Consider the following 12,531-nt stretch of genomic DNA (forward strand, 5'->3'; position numbering starts at 1 on the left):
TCTCTACCCCCTCCTCGCCCCCTCCCTTCCCTCCCCTCACCCTGACCATTTCCCCCCTCCTCGCTCTCTTCCTTCCCTCCCCTCACCCTGACCATTTCCCCCCAATGCTCGGGTCCCAACCCAACTGTCCAGGGCCTTGGGACGTCCTCCCGACGTGAAAGGCGCTCTATAAATGGAATCTTGTTGTTGTTGCTGCATTCTGATATTTTTCGAAATTGATGATGATGTTACTGCCACTTTTTAACTGTTGCAAGTGAACGAAGTGATCCAGTTTTTTTTCCGAGACAAAAATACTCAAAAACAGGTTAAATTTGGCCTTGAAAGCTGAAATTAATTTAAACAGATTTGGAAAAAGACAATCCTTTCAAGCCAGCATAGTGGTTGTTAAGATACCCGGTAATGTTCGTAAGGAAAGCAAGATCACTGAGCCAGTCTTTGTCTTGCAGGAGCTTGCAGTCTTCAAGAAGTTCTCCCTTCTCCAAAAACGGAAGCACTTTTTCTTTTAAATTCCAAAATCGTTCAAGAGCCTTCCCTTTTGATAGCCAAAGAACAATGCAATGAAGGAGCAATTCCCCCTCCTCATTTGCGCCTTCATCAAACAAGTTATGAAATTCCCAGTGGTTTAATGCTTGAGCACCAATTTTTTTGCTGTAAATTAAATTAAATCACCACAGGATCAAATATACAAGAAAGTCTAAAACTGTGGTGCAAAGGGCCTCCTGATGAATAATACAATGGTACTTGAATAACCTGTGTTCCAGAAACATTTCCAACTAAGCAACATAACGATTCCTCTTTCCAGTCCTAGCAGGTGCCCCGTCTGTGCAATTGCTCTCCAATTTGGACCAATCAAGCTTATTGTGTTCAATACATTTGTTTAGCTCTTCAAAAATATCCACTACTGTGGTTGAAGCAAGCTGATGTAAACCAAGAAGTTCCTCAATTGTATGAAAATTTTCGTTGATACACCTCACAAAGATACTGAGCTGTGCTGTGTCAGTACAATCACAACTTTCATCTAGTACTAATGAAAAGTACTTACTGACGGAGATAGAATATATAATTTGCTTTGACACATCACTAGACATCTCATCAATCCTTCTCATAACTGTGTTTGAGAAAGCGCAGTTTCATCTAACCAACACACCCGCTCCCTCTGCTCAGCCGGTTCTGGCCTGCTTCACGTCCCCCGACCCACCCGCCCCACCATTGACGGGAGAGCCTTCAGCCACTCTGCCCCCTCTGGATACCCCCAATCATTCCGCCTCACCCCTCCTTCGCCTCCTTCAAGTCCCGCCTCAAGACCCTCCTTTTTGACCATGCCATCGGCCACCCCCCTTCCCCTCCCATCCCTTCTCCCCCCTGACCTAAGCTTAGGTCTGAAATGCTGTACACCGTCCAGCGCCTTGGGACGTCCTCCCAACATGAAAGACACTATACAAATGTAACCTTTTATAGGATGCCTTGACCATAGATGTCATTTCCTTCTTTTTAATAACAAAACTGTTGTGCTGAGAGATTGATTTTTTTTGTTGTAAATTAAATCTGTACGCAAGGCAGACCCAACGGGATATTTTGTATCGAATTCAGATTGTGTTTGCTTAAAATACCGCTCTAAATTAAATTTTTTAGGCACAGCATCTGTAAAACCACTAACTAAGCACGCTGGTTTTAAAATTCTGCCTTGTGTAAACAGAACTGTTCTTCCCTCGCCGCTCTCCCTCCCTCATCACTCTCCCACCATCACTCCTCTCTATCGCTGCTCTGCCTCTCTCACTGCTATTCCTCGCTGCTCTCCCACACCGATGTTGCCCACATGCCATTGTCAAGCACATGACATGCTACCTTGTGGCACTGGTGCCACTGGTTTGGCCACCACTGCCCCAAAGCTTGGTTTTGAAAAGTTCATACAATGTTCATAGGCTCTGATACAAAACCTAACAATTCAGCTTTAACTTAATCAGTAGTTTGTTTTCTCCACGACACAGCTGCTTCACTTGTGCATGTGTTAGAATTGTTTGGTCACAGTACCAGCAGGGCATCACCGTTTAAATTATGTGGGATTAGACTACCTACCTGCCTGCCCGAAGACGTGGAAAGCAAATCCCATTATCTTCCTGATTGCCCGCCTGCAGCATGTTCCATTTTAAAGTGCTCCTGCGCCACTTCATAAAAGCTTGTAATTTATTACAGGAAATGATTGTAATTTATTAAAGGAAGCAATTGCAAATTCTCTTTCATGCACATCTTAGTGTGTATTTATTTTGCTTGCTCTAATTAAAAATACAACAGGGTGGTAATTTTTGCAGTGTCACTAACACAAGTTTGTACTGTGGCATGAATGGCGAAATAGCAATAATAATAATAATCCTTGCATTTGATATAGCGCTTTTCACGTCGGGAGGACGTCCCAAAGCGCTTCACAGAATAGACTGTAAAGTGAATTGACTGTATATTTGTGGGCGAACGCGGCAGCCAATTGCGCACAGCAATGTCCCACAAACAGTCGTAGATTGAAAATGACCAATTTATTATTGTTTTGTTTTGGAGGGATTATTATTATTAGGCGTGTGGAGTAAGGAAACTTGCCCAAGGTTTCGCCCTGCCTGGAATTGAACTCAGGTCTCTCACTTGCAAAGCGAGTGCTCTAACCACTGAGCTACAGGACTCCACAATTGCGTGCTAATAGGCATTGAGCAGTCCCTGTCTCCTTGCTTGTTGAAAGGAACTGGGACCAGGGAAAAGGCAAGGCTATCTGACATCAGTGGAATCGCCAGCATCATCTGATGCTCCGCTATTTGTGCCTGTGCAACTGGTGGTAAGAGGTAATTGGCCTATTCATAGGATAGCAAGAGAAATTTCTGTGAGTGAAGAAAACCCTTTGGAACAGTGCAACTAGTTGAAGAATAGAGTTCTCTTTGCTCTGCCCCTAATATCACCCATTCAATTTTGCAGTTCTACAGGTGTGGCTGCTCATTGCCGACATTTCTATGCTGCGGCCACACAAGGCTGGGATGTCGAAATCCCATCCATGACAAGCTTCTGATAGACTGCAGAGAAAATGTACATCCAAATCCAATCTGAGCCAGATTGAATCCTGGATCTCAGAAATGCTACTGTTAATTCCATGCCACCAGTCACCAGCATTTCCGTATGTATATCAATAATCATGCTTGTAAATGATGCGCAATGTCATTGAAGATCCTGTAGCTTGGTGGTTAGAGGACTAACCTTGCAAGCAAGAGGACCTGGCTTCGATTCCCAGGCAAGGCAAAATGTTAGGTTAGGTGAAATTATTTTGTTTTCTTGCACCACACACCTCTATTTACCTAGCAGTAAGTAAGAACCCAATTGGCGGATCGCTTTTCCGGAGATAATAATCTCTTCAAAAAAAAATAATAAATTGGTCACTTAATCCACAACTGTTTGTTGGATACTGTTGTGCACAATTGGCTGCTGCGGTTCGCCCAGAATATATACAGTCAATTCACATTACAGTATTTTCTGTGAAGCGCTGTGAGATGTCTCGAAGACGTGATAAAGTGCTATATCAAATACGAGCATTATTATTATCAGTAATGGTGAAATACAATGGATTTCTCAGTGTACTGCAATGGATTCCCATTCCTCAGTATGTAATTAGCTAACAAGCAGCCTGTGTGAAACTGCACTCTATATCATTAGACATTGCAACAGTTTTTAAATTACTTGAAGAACCATTCTTTGCTGCTCATGTTTTTCTTGGTGAACTGAATGCAACACTATTTTGATAAACTTGATAAAAACTAAATTAACTTTTCTAGCATCTTGAGTAATAAACTTTTTTTTAGTAATTAAATTTTATGTATATTTATGTATGCGTCTGGTTCAGTTGATAACACTCTCAACTCTGGGTTTAGGTGGTAAGTCAGGGACTTTGAGTTTACGTTATAGGTTGAGCCTCCAATGAATGCTGAGGGTAGTGTAGCACTGTCAGAGGTGCTGGTTCTTCGAATGAGATTTTAAATCAAGGTCTCTTCTGCTTGTTGAGGTGGAAGCTACACAGGAAAGAAAATTGTTCTTCCACTGTGCTGGACTCACATTTCTCCAGATCATTTCACAGTCACTGCACTTAGCAGTAATTATTGCAAAGCACATTGAGATATTTCGATATTATAGCTACAGTACCAAATGCAAGGATTCTCATATATTATATTGCAAAATCAAAACTAGTTTGACAATATGAAAGGAGCAATTTATTGTCAAACAAATGTACAGCTATTAATAAATGCTATCAGCTCCTACCTTGTTTTTCCTATGTGTGGTTCAAAATAGTCACTCTTTATAATGCTGACTCCTCATAATAATAATTCTTGTATTTGATGCTCAATGCAGGTAAAGCTAACTTTGGACAGCAGAATGACAGAATTTTGGACATTTGCAAATGTATGAACCACTTTACAAGATCAAAAAGAATAAGATGACCCTTTTGTTTTTATCGTAGCGGAGCACAATCCTACTGTTTTTCCATGACAGTAGCAAGCTGTGACTTAAATGAATCCAGCATCTTAGCCTCACTCATCCTTTCGTAGTAACCCATTCCAGCTGTTAATTATTTTGCCTGTCATCAACTAAAATTGCCCTTCGCAACCCTGAACTTTTGCCCACTTCTGCTTTGGCATACCAATCAATCACTGTAATTCAAACCTTTCTACATCTGCCTACATTGGTGTTCTCACATTCGTGCCATGACCCGCTTGGCTTTCCCCCACCTCTGCAACATCACTGAGCTCCGTCACTGCCTCACCCCTCAGGCTACCGACAAGCATCCATACATTTATCACATCTAGGCTCAACTACGCAAACTCCCTGCTTGTCGGCCTTTCCAACTCTTCCCTCCACAAGCTTCAGATCATCCAGAATTCTGCAACTCGTGTCCTCTCCCGCACCAGGCTTCGTGACACTATCATTCCCACCTTCGCCTGGCTCCACTAGCTCCCCATCCCCAGAAGATAGCACTCAAAATCCTCATCCTCGTTTTCAAGGCCCTCCACAATCTTGCTTCTTCCTACCTCTGAGACTTGGTAACTGCCAATGGTGGGGCGGGAAGTGCAGGGGACTTGAAGCAGGCCCGTGTCTGCCAAGCGGAGGGAGCAGACAGGCTGAAATGGTTTTAAGAGGTCGGAAAGGTAGAGGGGAGCAAGACCGTGGAGGGCCTTAAAGATAAGAATGAATGTTTTGTACTTTAAATAATCTGAAGTTCTGAATAATATGCAGGTTGTGGAGGGAAGAGTTGGGAAATCCAGTGGGCAGCAGTTGGCGCAGTATTTTAAATATTTTGTTTGCTCATGGTCGACATATTAAAACAACAACAAGTTGAATTTATATAGCGCCCTTCATGCAGAGTAGCGTCCCGGAGCGCGTTACAGTAAGGGATACAGCTCTAACACTTTGGAAATGTAATGTTACTTTTTTAAGAAGATTCCGTAACCATGATGTTCATAGTAAACTGCAATAATTTAGGCTCATAGGCAACAGCTACTTCAAATCAGCTCTGTCCAAGTTAATTTGTAATGCACTGACTGAACAAACACTGTACATGTAGCTTATTGCCTTCATTACAGAAGCAATCATTATTCCAATACACTTCAGTGGCAAGTTTAGTAGACTATGGAACAAGCACATTTAGTATTAGTCATCTTAGACACAACTTCAGACAATTATGTGGGTGCGTTACATCCTTAGCCCAAAATATGAATGCCTCAGCCTTAGGTTAAATCATTCTTGCAGCCTTAGGTTAAATAATCAGATATTGGTCAGGCTACTGTATTGATTTATGGATTATTCTTCCATTGTAAAAGAGATACTGTGCAAGCAAATACTTTACACACTTCACTCTTTTCAGTGTATTGCAGACTATTGTGTATCACCAGAGTGCATCAGATAGCTTTACGTACACACAAAGTGCATCATCTTTCTTGTTAACTGTCATTATTATTTCAATAACATAACTGTTAAGAGCCATTAATGGCTTATCTACCATCTTAAAATGCTTTTTGTGCGTGCAGAAGGAACACTTCTGTCATCCGGTTGCTATTTTCAACATTTGAAAACATTACTTATTTTTGCTTGTGATCTAAAAGCCCACATTCTCTGACATTTAAGTGAATGATAAATTGATGTGACTAATGCATCTATTAGATATTTGTCATTTACAGAGAAGGTGACTTTGGTCAAATGAAAGCTACTCACTTCATTAGTTTTCTCCAATCAAAAGATATATACTTTAAATGCTCTTGCATTTGGCTATAAATTCTTAAGTTGTCAGTGCCTTGAGTCCTCAGTGCATTACTGGCAAATATTTCAAACACTGTTCAAAAATTTGAACTCACTCTCAGGCATAAACTGGTTAACCTCAGTTTGTCTAAAAAAACACTTATTTTTATTCACCATCTTCTAAAGCATGTTTTAAATATGATACATTTTTTGTACAATGCCTCAATCAAATACATGAAATGTCAACCTTAAAGGGAAGGAAAATGCAGTCTTTCCTTCTCCTTGAAGTGAAATTCTACAATAAATATATGGTAATACTTTATATTGCACTCTCCCCACCCTCTCTAAGCTTGGGTTCCCAAAGCTGTGTGAAGCACTTGAGCCATCCTCCCAAACTAAGAAACTCTTTAGAAATGTAAATTATTGTTATTGTTGTTGAACATCCATTATTTTTTCATGCAATAAAATTAAAAGAAAAATTGTAACTTTGCAGAGGCACTTGCTCAGCAGTGGGCTATTAATAACAAAGCATGTAACAGATGCTTTGAAAGATTATGTAAAAAAGCTAATAAAAATAATTAAAGCTGTGCAATACTGGAGGGATTGTGAAATACTGGAGGTGCAAACAGATGTTACCGAATTTTGACTGTTGGAATATTATTTTAAATGTCACGTGCAAAAAAATACAAGGGAGGATTTATTTAGTAATCATAATAATAATCATCAAAAACCATACATTTGTTTTGCGGCTTTCAAGTCAGGAAGAGGTCTCAAAAGACTTCATAGGAAAACTGTAAAGTTGAGTGACTGTGTATCGCATGGGAATTTCTCCTACTTTCACTGCAGTAAATGTATATAGCCATGACATTTTGAAAGGTCTGTAGGCTGGAACAAATCCCAAAAAGGGATCTCATCATGGACTTCAATTCATACCACAAACCACAACAGTAGAGCTGGATAGTCAACCCAGCCCCAAAACAACATTACATTCCTGAGATCACTAATAGTGACTTATAAAAAAAAGTAAAGAGTGAAAGTCAAATTTAAATATAACTTGGGAAAATGGTGGAAATGCACAGGAAGGTCAGCACCTAAAGAAAACATGAGTTAATAAATGAATTAGGGATTTCGAAACTTATGAAACATGAAGCTATCAAAAGCAATTTGGACTTGTTTAGCAAGAACAACTTGTTCATATAGCACCTTTCATGCCAGGGGGATCATCCCAAATCACTTTGCACAGCTGTGGATGGATAAGGGGGTGGGGGAGGGGAGGTGCATGAACGAACACTGGATAAGGGGAGGGGGGGGAAAGGTGACTGAAATACATATTATTAAACATTCCTATTTAGTTTAAAATGAGTCGGCAGCACTTTCTGTTTCTATTATCCATTTATAAATCATATTTATGGGGGAGATTGTGAGGAAGCCTTGTTTCTTTCTCAATCATAAGACTCTGCGAGTTGTTTCTTCCTATTAGAAAAATTTGGAATCAGATCACATAATCTCTTTTTAAAATAATACCTCACATGAACATCATATTAACAACTATAATTCAAACCAGATGTGGGAACACATCCTTACATGTGTTTGTGAGATTAGGCCATTAGAATTGCAGATACCATACAGGATTTTAAATGTAATTGGGAAAGTAAACTCAGAACAATACTTTTAAATGTACCAAGACAGCAGAACAAGAGTTCACAAGATTATAGTTGTAAGGGACAATTGCAGGACAGACCAGGAAGGATTTCTTCAATCAGAGGGTAATTAGTGACTGAAACGGGTTACCAGTAAGTGTAGTGGAGACCAGGACACTGGACTCATTGTAAAAAAAAGTTTGCTTCTGCAGTGGGAGGAGAGGGTGGAATGATGAGATGCGATTCATCGGAAACTCTTTTGTGATTGTCTATTAAAGAGAGAAACAACAAGCAAAACTAAAGCACAGTAAGAGGAAATATGAAGAACGGAGTGAGAGGGATGTAGCCATTGTGAAAAACAGATAAGCAGAGATTAAAGGATGAAAGTGAACAGAAGGACTATTGATGCGTTCATTTATTCCTGTCATTACTGAAGCTCATTAAATATCTCAATACATAAGACTCATGTGAAGAGATTGATCGAAAGATTGTCACAGCGTGATCAAATTGACTGAATTCTATACAAGGTAAAAATAGTTTAAACTTTTGGATTCCAATGTGAGTAATTAGATTACAATGCAAAATTATATTATAATTACTGTACTTATAAGCAGGAATATTTTGAAGTTTTATCGATGAGCTTTGCATTAATTTAAAAGTCAGTAAAGAATGTTGATATACTTGTTAAACCAATTCTACTTGTTTCTGTGTATAACTCCAGCCTGATATCCTTTTGGTTGTTTCGTAGTGCAACTAAAGCATAAAATCTCAACTCCCTGAACTAAGCTAAACAATTTAATTCTCCACAAAATTTACAACACAAGTTACTGAACACGGCAACCTCAGGGATTTTATTGCCAAATATATTTACTTTCATTTTTGTTCCTGTAAATGTTCCTACAGTGGAATCTAGTCTTAAAGTGCTTTGCAGGATTTTACTGTAAAATGCAGTCACTGTTTCCTTGTGGGCAAACACAGCACTGGGAGAAACTCCTATTTGGGGCATAAAGAGGGAGCATTGTAATTTAAAGTAAATTAAAGTAAAGAGCATTGTAATTTCTGTTATTGCCCCTGGTGTAAGGGACAGAAAAATCAACCAGCAATCCTGCTCCTGATTGTTATGCAGTGACCCACATTGGAAAATGCTGCAGAAAACAGTGTTAGGTTTGGCTGTGATGGAATGTGTGGTTGAAAAGCCTGCGAAGAATCATTGTCTAAGTCCACACATGCAGAGGGATAAAACCGCTCCTCAAACATTGAGTTCCTCTGCCCTCACGATAAAATCACCCATAGGAATAAATTTTTTAAAATCATTGCATTTGATATAGGGCCTTTCACGTCGCGAGGATGTCTCACAGCGATTCACCTGATTTACTGTAATGTGCATCGACTGCATTTCTTGCAGAACAACAAACACCGGAAGCATCAGTGTATTCATTATTGCCTCGTTTGGGAGCTATTACTACCCACGTCTTTATTTTGGAACTAAAAATACAAGAATTGGATTAAATTTCACTGCATTTACAGGAAATTGAAGGGAAAAGTATGAGTGAACTGAATTTAAAGTACTGACTGATGACTTGTCAGTTTATGCATAGTGTCTTTAAACAAACCTTTCCCTCTGGCAACCATTATTGATTTGGTTTCATTTCTTTTCTGTACGCCTGTGAAAAATCTCTAATGATTTCTGAACCCTCAGATGCTCACTGTGCTTCACATTTAAATGCATTTCACTTGAAGATGTTATGACCTTCAGGATATTTTGGTAAGAACATTTGACAATAATTACTTTGTGTGTTCTTGTACATGCTCAATTTGTCACCTTTTCTATACAGCATTCTGGAATTATCAGTGGTAGCTTTCAGTCTTCCTCGAAGTCCAGAAAATCAATCCAGTCTTAGCTTCCAAGGTCACTTTGAGATAAAATTTTGGAAAATGCCTAAATTAAATCTTAATTTGGAAGACACTTATTTTTATGAACTGAAGAAAACCAGCTTTGAAATTGAAACAAACTTGAATCATTTCCCACAATTCTGCATGATGTTAAATTTTAAGATAAAATGGCCCTATAGGCTAATACAAGCCAAAATTTCAGACCTATAGATGGCTAATAATAATAAAAATAATAATCGTTGTATTTGATAAAGCACCGTATCAAGTATTCAAAATGTCTCAAAGAACTTCATACTGTAAAGTGAATTGACTGTATATTGTGTCGGTGATACGTGACAGCCAATTGTGCACACCAGTGTCCCACAAACAGTCATGAATTGAGTGACCAAATTATTATTTTTTTGAAGGGATTATTATCCCCGGAAATGCGATCCACCGATCGACTAATAACCGGGTTCCTACTTATTGCTAGGTAAACAAAGGCTTGTGGAGTAAAGAAACTTTCCCAACATTTTGCCCTCCTGGGAATCGAACCCCAGGTCCTCTTGCTTGCAAGGTGAATGCTCTAACCACTAAGCTACAGGACTCCACAAAAGTAAATGTTAGCATTTACTTCTCAAATACCTCTCCTCCCTTGAGTCCTTCCACTCCATTACAATGTGTCCTGCCTCAATAAAAAAGAGGATACTTTACTTTGAGGAAAACATACTACCAGCTCTGTGCACGATAAGACACTGGAGTCCTCAAACCCATACCACCTGTATTTCAGACTAAGACAGCTAAAATTGGTCATTCACTTCATAACCGTTTGTGGTAGATGGCTGTACGCAAATGTAGCTGCCATGTTCACCTACAAAATATGCAATCATTACATGTTACCGTAAATCCTATGAAGTGCGTAGAGTTTCAATGAGTATTAGGCACAGGCTGGGGCAAACCAAGGCTTGGGGGAATGCAGTTGCAATATTCTGTTGCCAAGCATGTCACCTTGGATTCAGCTTAGTTCAAAGGATACAACAACAACAACTACAGCAAAATTACATTTATATAGTGCCTTTCATGTCGGGAGGACGTTCCATGGCGCTGGATAGACAGAGTTTCAGACCCGAGTTGAGGGTCGGGGTGGAGGAGTGCAGTGGGGTAGCAGGGATATTGAAAGCATGGTCGAAGAGGAGGGTCTTGAGGTGGGTCTTGAAGGTGGCGAGGGAGGGGACAAAATGGAGGGACTGCGGGATGGAGTTCCAGAGGGTGGGTGCAGAGTGGCGGAAGGCCCGCTCGCCAATAGTGGGGCGAGCAAGGCGGGGGACGTAAAGGAGGTCAGAGCACGCTGAGCGGAGTGAGCGAACAGGATGGTAGGGGGTTAGGAGGTCAGAGAGGTAGGGGGGAGCAAGAGCATGGAAGGCTTTGAAGGTGAGGACCAGGATCCTGAACTGTATCCTCTATGTGATAGGAAGCCAGTGGAATTGGGCAAGGATGGGGTCACGGAGCTTAGTGGGGGAGAGGACATGGTCTGCAGAGTTCTGGATGATCTGCAGCCTGTGGAAGGAGGAATTGGGGAGGCCGACAAAGAATAAGTTTGCATAGTTGAGCATCGATGTAATGAAGGCGTGTATGAGGGTTTCAGCGGCCTGTGGTGTGAGACAGTGTCGGAGCCGGGCGACAATGCAAAGGTGGGGGAAGGCAGCGCAGGTCATGGTGCAGATGTGGGGTAGAAAGGATAGTTGAGGGTCAAATAAGACCTCACGGTTCTGGACTGGCTTAGCAAGGTCGAGTGTGCAACCATGGATAGTGATGCTGTCAGCGCCTGAAGTGAGCAGACGCTGACGGCAGCCAATCAGGAGAGCCTCGGTCTTGTTGACGTTCAACTGAAGAAAGTTAGCTCTCATCCAGGTCTTGATGTCTGACAGACATTCTGTCAGCATAGCAGTGGTCCTGGAATCAAGGGTGGAGGCAGAGAGGTAGAGTTGGGTGTCATCCGCATACATGTGGAAGTTGACCCCATGTCTGTAGATGATGTCACCAAGGGGGAGCATATAGATGTTGAAGAGGAGGGAACCAAGGACAGAGACCTGAGGAACGCCGCACGAGATGGTCCGGGGACTAACAACCAGAGCCTAAACCGTTTGAGGAGATGAAGTGCAGGCGGTGTGAGAGGTACGATCTGAACCTATCAAGGACAACGCCGTGGAGGTTGAGGTGAGAGAAGGGGCGGTGGATGAGGATAGAGTGATCAACTGTGTCGAAAGCAGCAGAGAGGTCAAGGAGGACGCAGAGGCAGAGAGAGCCCTGGTCGCAGATGGACAGAATGTCATTTGTTACTTTGACCAGGGTGGTTTCTGTGCTGTGGACAGCACGGAAGCCCAATTGGAGGGGTTCGAGAAGGGAGTGGCGGGAGAGGAAGGAGCGAAGCTGAGAAGCAACAACTCGTTCCAGGACCTTGGAGAGGAAAGGGAGGTTGGAGATGGGGCGGTAGTTAGAGTAGAAAAGGGTCCAGGGAGGGTTTTTTAAGGATAGGAGTGTTGACAGCGTTTTTTAAAGGAGTGGGGAACAGTGCCAGAGGACATGGAGAGGTTAAAGAGGTGCAAGGAGGTGGAGTTGATTCATGAACATTCTCATTTACTTGAGACAAGCCAAGTTACTTCGAGTACTAGGCAATTAGGTCCCAATAGCTTTTTCTGGCCCTGTGTACATTTCCAATTCATCCTGTTTTGCCTGTTCTCTTTTTTTCAACAATATGGAAGTT

The sequence above is a fragment of the Callorhinchus milii genome, unplaced genomic scaffold, assembly GCF_018977255.1.
Source record: "Callorhinchus milii isolate IMCB2004 unplaced genomic scaffold, IMCB_Cmil_1.0 Scaffold5, whole genome shotgun sequence".
Taxonomy (NCBI): Eukaryota; Metazoa; Chordata; class Chondrichthyes; order Chimaeriformes; family Callorhinchidae; genus Callorhinchus; species Callorhinchus milii.